We start from the raw sequence: 15,277 nt of genomic DNA on the forward strand, positions 1-15,277 counted from the left end.
GATGTTGGTGAGAATTAGTGTGTCATTGTCATTACCCAATTTGGCAGAACTAAGAAGTTTGGGAGTAAGTTGACAGTCCCTACTATGTACAAATTTAAACCTTTTTCATTTAAGCTACTCTCTTTCATAACAAAGTATATAATACTCCGTAATAAATATGTCCCACATAAGTTGTAACCACCTCCTTAACAGAGCATCTATAATTATATACAAGAGCCTATTCCAAATGGTGTTCTCAATGTGGTTTCACTTGCAAACTAGCAGTTGGCTCCAAATGAAATAAACGTGGTCTGGCTATCAGTTAGATTGGTACTGTTGTGGTCAATATGGAAGTGGAGGAACAACATTATTCATGAACCGCAAGATCGTCGGAATGCAATTCTAAAATAGGACATCCTTGCGAACACGAGAATATTATTTAATCTGTGGCTATCGAAGCGAGGCAATAAAATTGAAGCTGATCCGGAAAAATGGCGTCTAAATCTAAGAGATTCGTTGGTGGTCAAGATATAAGCAATTTCTTAGGAGCTGTTTGTGATAATTTTGGTTAAAAGTTGTTTGTTAAAGGCTTTGTATCACTTCGTCTTTTATGCTCACCGCTGGTGTGCTTCTGTAACATGGTTGGGCTTTTTTGGCCTCTCTCGATAATATTTAGCTTTTCAAAAAAAAAAAAAAAAAAAAATTAGTATGAACAACCGCATCGATAATTTTAATCCTGATTTTGCGGTTGTATTTATAAAATTCCAAAGTTCAGATCTGAAAATGGGATTATTATAGTTTAAAATGCGAATGTGATCAGATGGCAGACGATAATTTATTTAGAATTAATTCCAAAATAATTATCAAAGGTTTCCATCAAAAGCATCTAAAAATACTCAATCCAGAATTTTATAGATAATTTCCAGTGGCCTACTTGGTGGTTCTTAATCTACCATCTTCTAGATTATTTGTTGTAGATAATTTCTTTAGCACATCCATGTTATTAGTGTTTATCGTTTATTTATTTTTTCTTTCGCTTATTGATGCATTATTCAGGAACCGATTACTGGATTTTGGTTTCGTTAGGATCCTATGCTTCATCAAACGATTATTGAGGTATTCTATATAATTTTCGTTTATTGCATTATCGTTTATTGAAGACATAAAATTATGCTTTTGGATTTAAATTACATGTTTACAGTTCGAAGTTACTAACTACACCATACAATTTATAAATTGTGTTTATGTTTTGATAACCACATTTGTTCTTTTCATGTGGTACAATGCTTCAAAGTCTATAAACAAGTAAGCTTGCACACTTTTGACTACATTAGTAGATTGTGAGTTTGTTTTTTATTTTTATTTTTTTTTATAATTTTTTTTTGAGATTGGACTGACTGGTATGTTTATTTCAACGACTTACCCAAGTTATCAGCTATGTTGTCGTGTTTATACTATGCATTTTAGGAGTAACTGTTTTCTTAAAGTCTCTTGGTTTGTTAGAATTGAATACTTAGTAATCTTTATTACCATCAACCTTATCAATTGCTTAATAAGTTACAGATTTGGCATATTGGTCAACATACTATTTTCCTTTATGTCATTCAATCCAGTTCCATAGTACTTTCAATCTTTCCTTTAATCAGGTACTCCGTATATGACTCCACCAATTGAAAGTCCAGCAATGGAGACTCAAAACAAACCGGTTGACTCCCATAATCATCATCAATATTATTTACATGAAGAGAGTCAGTTACTTCCCATCCATGGCATGATCTTGAGATAGGTATGTTATCTAATCAGTCTATCGCTATATAAGTACAATTTGTTAACAATGTAATGATATACATATACGCGTCTGACTTTGGTACTTATGTAATGCACACTTATGGATCGACTTTGGTAGTTATGTAAATCAGTTCATCATGTTCCATGGTGACCACTCAAGGACTGGCATCTTTGAATACCCAAAATGAAAGATATACAAAGTTATGTTATTACAACAAGCGTAGAGTTGGCAATGGGCGTAAAAAAACCCGTGACCCGCGGGTACCCGTGCCCGTGACAGGCGGGTATTAATGAAAAAATGTACCCGCAGGCATGAGTCGGGTAAAATTTTGTACCCGTTGGCGGGTCGCGGGTATTTCATACCCGTCGCAGTAAAACCCGACCTGTGAATCCGTGATGCCCGTTTTAGCTGCCCGCGGATATGCCCGTTTTAGCTGCCCGTTTACCCGCATACATATATACTTAACTATATATTATAAAGAAGGAATTGGCTAAAACTACTCATATATTTTCCTATCTACTCATAATGAAATGCTTCTACAGATTGTACCAGATCACACCAACAACTCTTAAATATTTAGCTACAATAATGCTGGTATATTCTCCTATGTCTTAAGCTTGCTACAGTTCTCCATTGTAATATGTATTTACATCCATCATATAATTCTTTGATCATATATTAATAATATTTTGTTTGCCTGAGGTGATGTGTATTTACAATGCGTCCAAGTTCATATTATTTGTTACGGCCATACATGTGTATTCCAGGTTATTACTAATGTATATCATTGCTTTTCATATCAAATTGCTAAATATGATGCAAATTGATTTGATAAACTAGAATTTTGCTTATTATATGTGTGTGCTTTTAGATGCTTGCGATTTTGACCTTAGTATTAAAATGCTCATTTCATTACAAGTGTTTCAGCTACGTATATAGACAAAGTTCAACTTGAATTACAACTATACAATCTAAGAGACGTTTAATAATCGGTGTGGTTTGTTTCAGGTCAGGTAAATGAAGTGCACCAAAAGGTTTCATCTTCAAAAGTTGAACTAAAAATAGAGATTACTATTGTCAACAAGTAGAAGCAACATGTCTTAATCTACATGTACGACTAGCGATATGACTTCATATATCTATGTGATTTGTGTAAATAAAAAAAACTAAATCAAATTATGTTTATTTCATATAAAAGAATAGTTTTCATACCCTCTTTATCATACTGTCAATTGATATAACATGTACGTTTCCAGTTTGTTTGATTAAGAGTCGCCGTGCAACGCACGGGCTCTAAAAGGCTAGTTATGTAACAAATCCTAACTTCACAATAATAATATATCATCTAGAAGATTTCTTCAAACCATGTAAAGACACTTAAAAAAAATAATAAATCGGATATTTTCAACTTTTAGTTTAAATCATATAATAAACATAGATCCGATCACAAATTTATTTATATATAAGCGATTCTAAATTCTTATTTAACACTGGTTGTTAGTTGTTACGATTTAAACAAACTTTTTTTTTTTTTTTTTTTTTTTTTTTTTTTTTTTATCTTTTACCAATTACCATTGATATAGCAACTAGTACCTCATACAACATTACTTGTACTTTGCATCTAAAACCCTAAGAAAGCGGCCATCCCTTTTATGTAACGTAATAATAGCCTTTACTAGAATTATTTTAACACACAATTACTCTACATAAAACAAATTTAAACAATCACTACAAATATGCAAGCAACATTTACAACTACTTTTATTTTTTGAGCAAACATGTAACAACTTTTCTTTTTTGAGCAAAGCAATAAGCATATACAATTACATTGTTTTGGTGTTTACTGCATCATGGGTTGTATACTCTTCATCATGTTTGTCTAGATGGTACAACTATGCAAGCAAACATGCAGAACAGTTCCATTTGATGCAGAGCAGTTAACTTCTAGACAAGTTTTACTACACATGTCCTTGTACTCCTCTTTGAGTACAACCATGAAAGCAGCATGTACAACTACATCAGCAATCTAGGATTCTGGACAACTTCATTCAATACTGATGATTAACTTTGTTAGTGCATATTTTTGTAATCCCTAGTTCCATGAACTTTAATGAATTATTCGATCATGTAGTAACCTGTAATACTGTTAAACGTTGATTGTCGATTTGTTACTTTATATATTTGTAAACGTTTAAATGTAATGTGTAATGTTGTTCGACAGTCGGCCGACTGACATAGTCAGTCGACCAACTGTCAACCACAGTCGACCGACATATGATCTGGGATATTTAAGCCAAGTTAATCTCCACTAATTTGGCTAATCACTCTACACATTTTCACACACATACAAACAGTTCTATGTCCGGTCTCACTCAATCTTCATGTCCAAATACCACAGAATGTCAGTCTAGGCTTCGTGTTTATCAAGATCTAATCTTGGTTTGACTCGTACGAACCCGAAAACTCATAGATATTCGTTTAAGCTCGTTCTAGTGTTATTCTGCCTCTAGATCGTGTTAGGTTGATTCTAAGATCCTCTCCCAGCGTCTACAAAGTGGTATCAGAGCTATGGCTTGCTGAATCAATTGTTTTAAACGAGTTCTTGTTATATTTTTGGGTCAAAAATTGGTTTTGGATTGAATTTTGCATACTTTTATGTTAAACTTTTGGTCTTAATTGCTTTAGAGTGTTTACAGAAGTAATTCTAAGTTGTTTAAGGTGTTGATCAGTGGTTTTAGTTCGTAAATTGAGCTTGAAATCGTTTAGAAGTCAAAAACCTAATTTTTGGATTCTAGTTCTGAGAGAATTAACAGTCGACCGACTTAGGTGTCAATCGACCGATTTTAGTTTATTTCGAATGATTGTCATTAGTTCGACCGATTGTCATTAGTTCGACCGATTGTCTGAAAATCGACTGACTTTAGTACTAAATCGACCGAGTTAAACTCTAAACCGACCGATTGACGGAACATCGACTGATTGAGAAAAGTAATACCATTTGACTTAATTTAAACAGAACTTCGACCGATTAACCATTGACAGTCGACCGACTGTAACTGTTCATCGACCGACTGTCACTCAATCGACCGACTTTGGATCAGATTCAACCTTAATTAATTTTAACGATGTCTAATCAGGCAATGGCAATTACTTCCGGCGTTCAAAATATTTTACTATCTGATAGTGAATCAGGCAGTGACAATCGTGCTCCTAGACTTGATAATACAAATGATTACATTAGATGGAGGTCTAGGTTTATGAATTACATTAGAGGCCTTGATCCTAGAATGTGGGATTTGATACAACATGAATATAAAGAGCCTTTAGGTACTGATGGTAATAGTAAAAAGTATGAAGATTATAGCGTGACCGAAAAAGAAACATATGCCTTAGAATGTAGATGTTATGCTCAATTGACTCAGGGTTTAGATGGTGATATTTATCATCAATATCAGATGCACTTAACATCATATTCTCTTTGGAATGCTATTAAGATAGGTGTAGAAGGAAATAAGGTGTATCGTGAAAAGAAAGCTAAAGTAATCAAAAGTGAATGGAAAAGGTTTGCTGCTCTAAGTCATGAAACGTTAGAGGAGACAATCATTCGTTATCGTCATCTTGTCTCTGAATTGGGTAACTTAGGTGTAGAAGTTACATAACAGAAAGCTATCAAACAATTAACAGATGGTATACCACACAAGTGGGATGCGTTTATTGAACAGGTAGAAGACAGAGCTTCGTCTGCTGGTGAATCACTTACCCTAGATAAATTCACATCAAAATTGATGGTAAAGGACTTGGATATGGAAACCAAGAAGAAACGCCTTGAGGGTCAACAGAGTCCTATAATTTACAAAGCTGGTACTTCTGGATTGAGTAATGTTCATGCTCCCTTACAAACAACATTTGTTTCTAGTGATAGTGCTGTAAATAGATCACAACCTGCTCAAAATGTGATGTTTCAAACCCAAGTAAATAAGCCTATTAGCACAAATCAGTCCACTATTAGACATGAGCCAAAAACTGTAGTTCTCAACACTGAGAATTTAAGAACTAGGCCCCTTGCAGTTGTAGAGGAAGATATGGCTTTAGTTGCTTTGGTAGTTAATTCTTATAATGAAATGGTTGGTGGTCAAATTGGTAATGCTCATTTAGAAGCAGAAGATTATGAGCAGATTGGCGAGGATGAACTTGAAAAGATGGATATCCTCTGGGCTATGGGTAGTGTGATTAGACGAGCGAAGAAATTTCTGAAAAGGACAGGTCAACAGAGCTTAGGTGTTACTAGAGATACTAAGTTAGGCTTTGATATGTCAAAAGTGAGATGTTTTAATTGCAATGAGTTAGGACACTTCAAAAGAACATGTACCAGGCCACAGAAAACTGGTTTTCACAATCCATTTCACAATCAGTATAATAAGACAAAGGTTAATGTGCCAGTTGAAACAACGAGCAGTGATACTACCAGAAATGATAAAGCAAAAGGCTTAATTGCAACATATTCAGACGAAGGTTGTGATTGGACAGTATTTGCTGATGATGAAAATCATGCTAATGTGGTTAGAATGCCTAAGACCGAAGAAGAAACTGAAAGTGAGAAACAAGAGAGAGAGAAAGCTGGTTGTGTTGGTACTGCGAATGAATGCATGTGTTACATCTGCAAGATGGAAGCAAGAATTGAGCGAACTTATGCAATGATCAGATATGTTAGAAGAGGTGTTCTTAACAAGAGAGTGTATGAGAAGTTCAAATACGCAATGCACAATGACGGCGATGTATGGAATGATTACAGTAGTTCGTCTTCATCAGATGGCGAAACTATTGTGATAGATGATGTCAAGACTTCAATTGAGTTGAGTAATTCTGACTGTTCCAGTTCTAGTTCAGAATCTGAACCTGAATCAGAGACTGAAGAAAAGGAATATGCGTTCATGGCAAACACATCAAGTGACTCTAAGGTACAAACTGAATTTCCTTTGGTATGTAACGATCGTGCTGATCATAAGTTGGAAATTGTTAAACTTGAATGCATAGTTTCTAAACTGAATGATATCCCCTTAGGATGTATTTTTTGTCCTGAAGTAAAACAGGAACTTAGGATTGTTAAAGCAGCTTATCTTGAGGTAAAAGACCTATATGAGACTAATTTAACTCAGTTTAACAATAAAAAGGAATTCAGGGAGACAATCAAAACTCTAGAAAATCAAGTTCATGATTTAAGAGCTACAATTTCAGGTGACCAAAAGGCCATAATGATGTACTTAAATCAACTTGAATGTGCTAAGAAAGAAAAGGAAGAGTTTAAGATTAAGTATGAGTCAGAAAAGGCTAGAAATGATACTTGGCAACGAATGTCATATGTCATTGACTATACTGTCTACAACAAGAATGATGGTAAAAAGGGTTTAGGTTATAAAGAGTGTCCTCCTCCTCTTAGGAATGAGTACATTAATAAACCTTCTGATTCTTGCCTTAGTGAAATCCTAAGTGTTCAGCCTGTAGAGAATGAAAAATCAGACAGTACTAAGCCTGTTGTTGAAGGCTTAGTGGAGGACAGTAAATCTGACTCAGAGTATGAAAAAGTTTCTGAGATTGTTACACCAAAATCCAAACCTATCACTATCCTGAAAAATCCATTGAATGTTGGTAAGGCTAGTGAAAGCAGAGGACCCACACCTAGAAAACAAGTAAACTCTAGGAACTCTAATGGAAAGAAAATATTTCAGACACCTGTTAAGTATCAGCAGGGACTCAACCTAGATAAACAATATGTTCTTACACAAGCACCTGAAGAACTATTTAATAAGAGGAGCCATAATACTAACAATGTGCCTAAATATGTACACCCTAACCATCGACCGGGTTTGAAACATCAAGTTAAGAAGCCTATGTCACCCAAGAAACAGTCTTTGCCCAATAAGAATCTGAGTTCAAAAGCACCTACTCAAGGAACTCAAAACTGTAATAAATGTGGGAAAAAGGGTCATTGTGCTGTTAACTGTCAACAGGGTTGGAAAACACCAAACAGAAAATCTGACACTGATACAAAAACTAAACTCTATGCTTCTAGTACCAGTTCCATAGGTACTTCAAGTTATAGTTCAAAAGGTTTTTATAGACCAAAGTCAAATTCTGTTGCTGATTCATCCACAAGTGTACAGTCAAGGGTGAACACAAATTTTCAAACGAATGACTATTATAAGAAATCTGTTGGTAAACGTACCGTTTGGAAACCTAAAACAGAGACAAAGGTTGTTGACAAGTCCAAAGATCCATCAGGATCAAAGGGTCAATGGATGGATGTGCAAGTTATTGGTGTCGATGGGAAACCCACTGCCATTCAGGCATGGGTGTCCATCTCAAACTAACTTCTTTTCTTGTTGTGCAGGTCGCCTACAATCCGAGTAGAAATATCTGGATTGTTGATAGTGGGGCATCCCGGCACATGACAGGAAACATGTCCTTACTTTCTAATGTCAAGTCAGTAAATGGAGGATCTGTTTCTTTTGCAGGAGATGAAGGAGGTTTTATTACAGCTCAGGGTGTGATTTCTAATGCTAATGTTAGTTTTGATAAAGTGAATTTTGTGAAGCAGATGTCAAATAATCTGCTGTCAGTTTCGCAAGTAGCAGATAAAAAGCATAAGGTTGCTTTTGATGATCAAAGATGCTACATTTTGAAGAAAGAGTACGTAATACCGGAAGATATGATTCTTATGACAGCTCTCAGAAATAAAGATTTGTATATTTTGGATATGGCCACAGCCCATGTTAAAGCTGCAACAGGTCATCAAGCTTTCATATCCAAAGCTACAGAACAAGAATCAATATCATGGCACAAGCGTATGGGTCATTTGAGCTTGAGAAAGATGAACAATCTTGTTCATAATAATCTGGTTGAGGGAGTAAATGTTAAGAGTTTTCAAATTCCTAAAGGATGTCTTCCGTGTAAGAAAGGCAAATAGACTAAAAAGTCACATGCAACAAAGAAACATCATTCAATTGTTATTCCTCTAGAGTTGTTACATATGGATCTTTTTGGTCCGATTAATCGAATAAGCATCTCTGGAGATTCATATTGTTTGGTAGTGACTGATGAATACTTACGATACTCTTGGGTAGTGATGTTAAAGAAGAAGTCTGACACGTTTAAAAATATAAAGTTGTTGTTTTTGAAGCTGGAATCTTTGTACAAGTTAAAGGTTAGGAAGACTCGAACAGATAATGGTACTGAATTCAAGAATTAGCAGATGGAGAGTTTCTGCAACGAGAAAGGCATTCAACAATAGTTCAGTCCAGCTTATACTCCACAATCAAATGGTGTTGCTGAAAGATGTAACAGAACGTTAATTGAAACTGCGAGAACAATGTTAGCCGACTCAAGTTTACCGATTAACTTCTGGAGTGAAGCTGTGGCTACAGCATGTTATACAATGAACCGATTGTTAGTAGTCAAGAGGCATGGAAAGACTTGCTATGAATTGCTACATAAAAGGAAGCCTAACATTAAACATTTCGAACCCTTTGGTGCACCGTGTTCAATCATGATACGAGATACTGGAGGAAAATTTAATCCTAAGGCTGTTCCTGGTATATTTCTTGGTTATGGGAATCCAAACAAAAGAGTTTTCAATACTGTATCTAAACGTGTTGAAGAATATTTCGAAGTAGATGTTCAAAGAAATGCTGCTATTCCTGCTGGGAAAGGTTTTTCATGGCAGTTTGATTATGAAGATTTGTTTGATTCTTTTGGTCTTCCATCTGTTGCTATTGATGATGAAGTTATTGCAAAATTGCTGAATGAAATGCAGACGTCTCCATCACAAATGGTTCCGCAATCACAAACGGCACCACAACAATACACAGTGCCGCAACAACAACTTGTTCAAGATGATGAAGAATCCGGTGATTATCAAGATGATCCATCTTATGATGGATCTGATTCTGAAGAGGAGTCACAACCTATAGATAGTGGCGAAAGTGCTCATAATCTGCTACAAATTGTAGAAGTTCGGGAAGAACAACCAGAACCTGAAGGTGTTCGTAAATCATCACGAACAGTTGTCCTACCTCGACACTTAGATGATTTTATTGTTGATTCGAAAGGAGTTTCTGGAGCACCATCAAATGATGCCTCAATGTCTGAAAATCAGAAAGCTTCAACTGAAAATGTTATGCAAGCTTTCTATTCTTCGCTAAATAGGTCAGGCAAACTCTTTTTACATGCATATACATGCTTTGTATGTCAAATTGAACCAGACTCTGTTGAGGAAGCTCTTCTATATGATGATTGGGTAAATGCTATGCAAGAAGAGCTTTTGCAATTCAAGCATTTAGGAGTATGGAAACTGGTGAATCTGCCTCATGGTTGTAAACCTTATGGGCTTCGATGGGTATGGAAGAATAAAAAAGATGAGCAAGGTATAGTAATCCGAAATAAAGCTAGACTGGTTGTGAAGGGATATCAACAGATCCCTGATATAGATTATGATGAAGTATTTGCACCAGTGGCTAGACTTGAGGCAATTCGAATATTTTTGGCATTCGCATCATTTAAAGGCTTCAAGGTCTATCAAATGGATGTCAAAAGTGCTTTTTTGTACGAGACTCTCAATGAGACCGCGTTTGTTAAGCAACCACCAGGTTTTACAGATCCACACTCTCCAGAAAAGGTATATCGTCTAGAAAAAGCACTGTATGGGCTTCATCAAGCTCCAAGAGCGTGGTATGGTACGTTGTCCAACTATATGATTGATAATGGTTTCAGAAGAGGTGTCATCGATCAGACACTTTTCATCAAAGAAAAGGGCAAGCATATTATGCTAGTACGGGTGTACGTAGATGATATTATCTTTGGATCTACAGATAAGACGATGGTGGATGATTTTGAGGAGGTAATGCAGAAACGGTTCAAGATGAGTTCAATGGGAACTATCAAATTCTTCCTTGGTATTCAGGTTGTCCAAACAAATCAGGGTATCTTTTTACATCAGACGAAATATGTATCAGATATTCTGAAAAGATTCAAAATGGAAGATGAACGTCCTGAAAGGACGCCGCTATCGGTGAATCACGGGATTACACCAGATAAGGAAGGTGCTAAGGTTGATCAAACCTTATATAGGGCCATCATTGGTTCTTTGATGTATCTGACAGCGTCTCGCCCTGATATCATGTTCGCAGTTTGTTTATGTGCTCGCTATCAAGCAAATCCAAATGTACATCATTTGCTTGTGGTGAAAAATATTATGCATTACTTAAAGCAAACTCCGAATATGGGCCTATGGTATCCTTGTGATAATGATTTTGAACTGACGGCTTATAGTGATTCCGACTATGGTGGATGCAAGAAAGATTTTAAGTCAACATCAGGAGGTTGTCAATTCCTTGGAAACAGACTAGTTACATGGCAGTGCAAGAAGCAGACAGCAGTAGCCTTGTCCACTTGTGAAGCTGAAAACATTGCTGCAGCAAGCTGTGCATCTCATGTTGTGTGGATACAACAGCAGCTTCGTGACTACGATTTGAATATTTCTAACACTCCTATTTTCGTTGATAATTCTGCTGCCATAGCTGTTACGAAAAATCCTGTGAATCACTCTAAGACCAAACACATAGGGATTAAATACCATTTTATTCGAGACTGTTATGAGAAAAGACTAATCGATGTTGTTCAAATTGGCACAACTACGCAAAGGGTTGATCTTTTCACAAAAGCTTTTGATAAACCACGTTTTGATTTCTTGTTAACTGAGTTAAGTGTCAAAATATTGTCAGATGTCGTTCCTGACGAAGAGACCAAAGGGTAACATCATTTTATGTGTTCTGCATGTATAGCTGTATATACTGTGTGATTATATTTTTCTGATTGTTTCTGTGTTTTTAAAATCCAAAAAGCCAAAAAGATTTTAGATTTTTAGTATTTTAGGGGGAGTAATGATTTAATGATGCAACATCAGAAATTCAGAAAATTAAAAATTTAGAAAGGTTTAAATGTAAAATGAGTTTGATCTAAATGAAAAATGAGATACGGACTTAATCATAGAATGAGATGATCATAATCACAATCATGTAAATATCTTGATAAGGAATTCATGGAAAGGTTTACAACGGTTGAGGGTAGTCACTTAATTACCACAAGTGCATACTTTAAAGAAAATTGTTGAGGAAATCAACAAAAGGTGAGGGTATCCCCTATCATGACGTATAATCTAGAAACACATGATGTAGAATATCCCCAAGCAAATTCCAAATTGCTGCACCATTGAGTCTCACGACTAATTGGGATATTCAAGCGATCAATAAGCGTTGAGAATGTTCTGATTGACTGTGCATACCGACTTCTATCAAACTTTAATTCTTGAATCGTACCTAAACTCCAAAATAGTAAGTTTATCTCAATGAGAGTATCTTTCCTGTGAACGGGTTGAAAAGTGTGGTTCTATATTACAGACAGTCCATGAATGAATGATTTAAGTTAATTGTTACACAAATGAAGAAAAGAGATCTTCATCGTAAGGAAGTCAATTCGAGAACTAAATCAAAGTCAAGACTGTAATGTGTTGTTAAAAAAAAAAATAATAAAAAAATAAAAATTAAAATTATGGCACATTGCATATCAAGTTATTATATCATGAAAACAGAAGTGAAATCATGGAAGACGAAAATATCAAGGTCAAGATAATGATGGAATCGAGAAGAGAAGTCTTTGTAAGAATACTATTGAGTGTGAAGATTAACAAGAAGAACTTAAATCATTCATACTTCAACAAAACCATTCTATTGGACTTATTATCATTGTATGTGATATGGGACTGTGCCCATTAAGGCCTAGATAGCGAAAGATGTTTTCAGAGGGATATTCTGAATACTCACTCATTAAGAAAGCTACGTCTTTCATTTCGTTTCCTCCAATAACTTTAATAATAAAGAATGAATGAGATTGATATCAGTTGGTTACATAAAAGATTGCACGATTAACAGAATATTAAATATACTATGAGATCCATCAGAATCATATGAATTGAAAAGTATACGTTTCGATAGAAGCTAATGGCTGACAGGGATATTCCAAAATTACTATGAGAACCTTCCTGTTCAAATTAGACCTAACGTATGTGTTTGTGGTAACGAAAAGCATCAATAGACTTGTGCTCAATTGACTACCTAAAAAATCATGCGATCTCAAAATGATGACTAAGTCAGTGATTGAATCTAACATAGCAATATGCTAAAGTATTTAATTAACTTGATCATCAAAATGTCTAAGAGGAAAGTCTGTAAAAGTTTAATGAAGATAGATACCATGTTAAGATCAATTTCTCACAAATTATTTGCTTTTACTTGTGAAATTTTTTGTACATATTGTTGTCTGAATGTTGATTGCTCATGTATATATTTTGATAATTTAGCTTTCTTAGGCTTATGACTTACAGAAACTGCTTCCTATAAATAACATGTTTTATGCCATACAATCTTGGATCTTTCTTAACCTTGATCATTGACTTTCTGACCTGAATTGTTCTTCATTTGCACTTCTTATTGTGATAATTTTAAAATCTTAAAAACTACAAAAAGATTTTTCAGTGTGTTGATATTTATTTTTAAAAATACAAAAACATTTTATTTGTTTGCTTATGTGAATATGTGTATATTTCCATGAAGTTACAAATTGTGTCTCGACGTCAAAAAGAAACGAACTACACATCTAAATTTTTAAACTTGTTAAAGTCTTCAAAATGAAAATATTTTGCGTGTAAAATCAGCCCAATGGATGTGAATAGAGGGAGTTATCGGGGTTTCTAAAACAAAAAATAAATTTTAAAAAAAAAGGTGACAGTCGACCGATTTGGACCATACGTCGGCCGACGTTGAATCAAAATCGACCGACTTACTGGCTTGTCACAATGTCGGCCGTTTGTCACATATGTCGACCGTTTGTCGCATATGTTGGCCGACATAATCTCACAGTCGACCGACTGTCAACCTGGGTATAAAAAGGCCTCAGACGGCCGAAGTACCCCATTTCGTGCGATTGTGTTGTTTTACCAAAAATTCGAACTTTGCAAGGAGGAGTTTTTGATCGTGATTTTCATATACATCTTTGATTTGTGATTCCAGCGCCATTAACCGTTCGAGGTAATTCCTTCTAGATCGAAAGTTATTGATGATTTTATTTATTTTTCCTTTTTCGATTAGATTTGTACAAATTAGGACCTGTTAGAGTTAATTGGTGAATAGATCATGTAAATCGGCCTTCTCTGTACCATTATTAGTCATTGATTGCAACAAAACACCATAAAATCGATGAATTTGTATTTGGATCTGTGTTTCACTTCGATAAAACAATCGGCCGATTGACTTCCTAAGTCGACCGCCTGACTCTATGTCGGGCGATTTTCTAAGTCGATCGATTTATATGTATGTCGGGCGATTGTCTTTGAAACTCGACCGACTTATCTTGTATGTCAACCGACTGTATAATCTTGTAATTTTCTTATTTTTTTAAAAAAATTTTAACGCTTTTCGATTCTTGTATATATGTTTGTATAGCAGAATCAATGGCTCAACAGGGTAGTCCAGTGAACGAAGACGTACATGAGGAAGAGGTGATTCTGTCCAAGAATCTTCCGGGCTTGACGGCAAGCGAAAACGCCAATATAGAGGCTTGTTTAAACGAGGAAGGACCTGAAGCAAAGGAAGGCTTCGTTGATATTATCAAGTTTTTGAAAAGGTCCAGGATTCATACTGCAATCACTCTAGAATGCAAGGCATACTACTCGCACAAACGAGAATTCTAGAACAATGCTTCTATTGTCACTGAACATGGAAAGAAGGTGATACGAAGCAGCGTTGGTGGTACAATTGTGAAGATTTTAACTCAGACAGTTCGTGAAGACTTAGGCTTTCCCGATAATGATTCTATGCCAGTCACACTGAATAGAACTAAGGTCCGAAGGTGTTTAGTAAGATGTGGATACTCTGGTGTTCCGATGAAAGATGCTGTTAAGAGAACTCAATTCTGTCATCAATACAAATACTTAACTTTGGTGTTGTTGAGATGCATGAGTCCAATGGTAGGCGGTTTTGATGAGTTGAACGAGACTTATAGTTCAATGTTTGCAGCACTAGTTCTTCATGCGGACTTCAATTTCTCTGAAGTGATTTTTAGAAGTATGTTGGTGAACGTGAAAAAGAAAAGCCACTTAATGTTTCCTAGGTTCTTACAGGTGATGATTGAAAAACAAGTGCAAGGATTGAATAAGGTTTGGGAGGATGAGATTAAACTGAATCATCTGAACGACTTGACTTTCAATCGAGTCAAGCAAAAGAGAGGTCCGAATGAACCATTCAAGAGACTGGTTGGCCACCTAGCAAATGAAAACTATGTATGTCCACCAGGTGCTGCCTGTCGTCATGAGAACAGTACGTCTGGTAATGAAGAGGATATCGTCGCAGTTGGTGAAGATGATCAAGAGGTTAATCAGCCACCGCCAGCTGTTGCATCTGA

This window comes from Rutidosis leptorrhynchoides, chromosome 7, assembly GCF_046630445.1.
Source record: "Rutidosis leptorrhynchoides isolate AG116_Rl617_1_P2 chromosome 7, CSIRO_AGI_Rlap_v1, whole genome shotgun sequence".
Taxonomy (NCBI): Eukaryota; Viridiplantae; Streptophyta; class Magnoliopsida; order Asterales; family Asteraceae; genus Rutidosis; species Rutidosis leptorrhynchoides.